The sequence below is a fragment of the Aplysia californica genome, unplaced genomic scaffold (assembly GCF_000002075.1).
Source record: "Aplysia californica isolate F4 #8 unplaced genomic scaffold, AplCal3.0 scaffold01306, whole genome shotgun sequence".
Lineage (NCBI taxonomy): Eukaryota > Metazoa > Mollusca > Gastropoda > Aplysiida > Aplysiidae > Aplysia > Aplysia californica.
This window is the reverse complement of record NW_004798576.1, coordinates 49,929-53,558: the sequence shown is the minus strand read 5'-3', so window position 1 is coordinate 53,558 and position 3,630 is coordinate 49,929. Positions and strand designations below refer to the sequence as shown.

General features: G+C 40.4%; 1 protein-coding gene across 1 annotated transcript in view; it reads left to right on the top strand.

The window, feature by feature from the left end:
* LOC101858460 (RING finger protein 10) overlaps positions 1-627 on the top strand; it is a 24,662-nt gene extending 24,035 nt beyond the window's left edge. Inside the window, exon 17 of the transcript XR_004859399.1 lies at positions 540-627. The gene's annotated coding sequence lies outside the window, so the exon portion shown is untranslated. The remainder of the gene's footprint in view (positions 1-539) is intronic.
* The last annotated feature ends 3,003 nt before the right edge of the window (positions 628-3,630 follow it).

Sequence of the window (3,630 nt, the reverse complement as noted above, 5' to 3'; positions counted from 1 at the left end):
GTGTGTGAGTGAGATGCAAGATTCTGTAAGTAATGTGTCAATAGTGTCGCTGTGTATTATGTTTGTGTGTGAGTGAGATGCAAGATTCTGTAAGTAATGTGTCAATAGTGTCGCTGTGTATTATGTTTGTGTGTGAGTGAGATGCAAGATTCTGTAAGTAATGTGTCAATAGTGTTGCTGTGTATTATGTTTGTATGTGAGTGAGATGCAAGATTCTGTAAGTAATGTGTCAATAGTGTTGCTGTGTATTATGTTTGTATGTGAGTGAGATGCAAGATTCTGTAAGTAATGTGTCAATAGTGTCGCTGTGTATTATGTTTGTGTGTGAGTGAGATGCAAGATTCTGTAAGTAATGCGTCATAGTATCGCTGTGTGTTGTGTTTGTGTGTCTGAGTTTGAGATGCAAGATTCTGTAAGTAATGCGTCATAGTATCGCTGTGTGTTGTGTTTGTGTGTCCGTGCGTATTTGATTCACAGGGAGGTTGAGACTTTGGTGGCAGTGATTGCCTTCACAGCCATCTCAGGTCTTTGCCAGGGAGGTTGAGACTTTGGTGGCAGTGATTGCCTTCACAGCCATCTCAGGTCTTTGCCTTGGTACTGGTAATTTCTCGTCTGTAGCCGACCTGGTTCTGTCCCAAAAAATAACTGTATAGTCCATTTATCTATCACTATCAGACACTGCTAACAGATTATGCTTTTTTGTGTTGTTTTTTTCTACAAATCTTGTAAGTGGATGGTTGGCATGTGTGGTTTGCTCCTTCTTTCCTATCGAACTACAAATCTTGTAAGTGGATGGTTGGCATGTGTGGTTTGCTCCTTCTTTCCTATCGGACATCTGTTCTCCTTATCTGTCCTTTCTTTTTTTTTTGTTACTCTCTTATAGCACTTCTAATCTTCGATTGTGTTGCAAGTGCTGTAAAACTCTTACTTAAGCTTTCTTTTTTTTTTGTGCTACTCCGTTGTAACGCCTCTAATCTTCGGCATTTATAATATATTACCTAATTGTGTTGCAAGTGCTGTAAAACTCTTAATACAACTTGAAAAAAAAACTTTGTTCTTCTGTCACACGGACTGACCAATTTATTTCTGTTATGGTACCTCATTTACTAACGCTCATGCCGAAATCCCGGGTCTGCTCATTGAAAGGAGATAACCGGAGTCCATCAAGTGTGCTTTACCTTTATGGCGGCCATAACATTTCTTCTGTCAAGTCCCTTGTAGTGGTTGGTTGGCGGGTGCCCTGATGTGGTTTGCTTCTTCTTTTCTATCAAACATCTATCGTCTTTTATCTCCCCTACTTCTTTTTTTGTGTTTGTTACTCTCTTGTAACTCCTCTAATCTTCGGTACTTCTAATATGACCTTTGTTGCAAGTGCCGTAAAACACTTACTAAAACAAAGTCCCTTGTTAGTGTGGAGCATTCAGCCTGGGTAATTTTTTTTCGAACCCATTTTGTACTGATGGTTAAATTTAATATCATATTTTCGTTCTCCTGGTTCAGAACTTGACCGGGTCAATTCCCGAGAAAATACAAAATAATTTGTAGACCAGTTAATTTGCCTTTGGCGAAAAGGCACTCCAACGAACGGGGATATGGTGTGGTATTATGAAAATGAGCACAAGGTCTCTTCTTCTTGTCAGCTACTGTCCGGAGGAGCGGATGCAGATGTTTGGTCTGAATGTTCCTTTGACTTTGAACCGTTCTTCATTTAAAATTGCTTCATGTAAACATTCTTTTAATTTTTATCAGGAGTGGGGTGGGGACTCCAAACATCTCCACCTTTACTGTTCTCTTGTCAGTAATGTCAGATCTAAGCTATGCCTGATTTTTGATTGCGGGTGGTTGGCAGGTGCTCTGGTGTAGTTTGCTCCTTCTGTTCTATCAAACATCTTTCATCCTTATCTCTCCCCCTTTTTTGTATTTAATTTGTTACTCTCTTGTAACACTTCTAATCTTCAGCACTTATATGACCTTATTGTGTTGCAAGTGCCGTAAAACTCTTAACGAAACTACAGAAACAACTGATTTTTGTTGCAGCCAGGGTTCCAATCATAGACCCACCTATGACGAACATGATACAAATTTTTGTTTAAATATTATAAAGTAATTAAAAGCTACATCTTTTTGGGGGGGGGGGGGGGGGGGGGGGGGGACATCAAACTCGAAGCAAACGTATCAAAAGTAACAATGACTCACAGTGACTCTTTCTTACCGGCACTGGATTTCAAAGATCACAAAATGAGACGTATTTTTACCAATATTGCATCACGCATTTCATTTGTATTTTCTTATCACAAAAACTAAAAAGGAACGGTAAACCGTCAGTTAGTTTGTACTGAACCTTTAGTTAAAAAGGCTTGTCGCCGCTTTTTTAAGATGGGGAGTTGGTGACCAGGGCAAACATGTGGGTCCTCAAGCATGCTGAGTTAGTTGGTGCTCTGCCGTAGTTTGCTCCTTCTGTCCTATCAACAAACATATATCTTCCTTCTCTTCCCTCTTTTTTGTGTTTGTAACTCTGTCCTCAGAGAAATTCGCGCCCGCAACCCGCAAGTTGCGCGCGCAACTTTTGCCGTCAGCGCAACTTTTGCGCAACTTTTACGATTTTCGTGAATTCGCTCATTTCAGCCAATTTCCCGCAAAATTCGGAAAAATAATAAAGAAATTTAATTAAAAACACCGAAATTTTCTTCCACGACTAAAAATAACGTCGCCAAGGGGGACAATTCGCTTCTTTACACTTTGCACTAGCCTACGGGTGCTCGCCGCCGCCCAGTGACCCGGGCCGGGTCAGGTCGGGTCGGGACATAGATGTACACCAACACTATAAAAGGAGATAACTCTATGGGTCGGGATGATCGCCAGACTCGTCGCCTGAAAACAACGTGTTTGTTTTGAAACAACGAGACGGGCGCGATCGACTTGAGCCACAATAGCTGCTTTGCACCATCAATCTAGCGAGCAGACCGACCCAATAGTCTTGTTTGGACTAGTCTAGCTAGAGTAAATCAATCGTAAACACGGTCGTCTGATTACTTAGCTTGCTTTGTTCCGTAGCACCAGGGTAGATCTAGATCTAGAGCTAGTATTAAAATTTGTGAAAGACTTTATATCTTAGGCTAAGGAGGGTAGATCTAAAATGGATCGATTCATCCAGAAAACCCCTAAAGGGAAGGGGACGGGGTCCTTTGACTCCTGTAAAAATTAAAGTGTAAAAAAAGGGGGGGGGGGGGGGGGTAACCAATGTAAGATTACACTTTTGTAAGGTGAAAAAAATAATCAAGGAAAATGGCAACGTAACTTTTTTGTTAATAGCATAAAAAGAGAGTAATTCTACACTATTCACTTTGACTTAAGAGTTAAGATCGAGCGGTAATCACTGCATTGTGGCGATACAGTGGACCTCGAGCGGCAAGCACGATATATGTTATCTCGCACTTTATACACTGGTAAATATCTGGGCTACATGACATGTAGATCTAGTCTAATTTTGATTACACCTGTGCGGTTAAAGTGGTAAAATGACACCGTAAGTTTTTCTGGAATTTCCGATATTTTTATAGCGTATTGAATATTATGTCACATGTGTGTGTATGCATGTTTTTCATGAATACCATAATTAATAATTTAAAA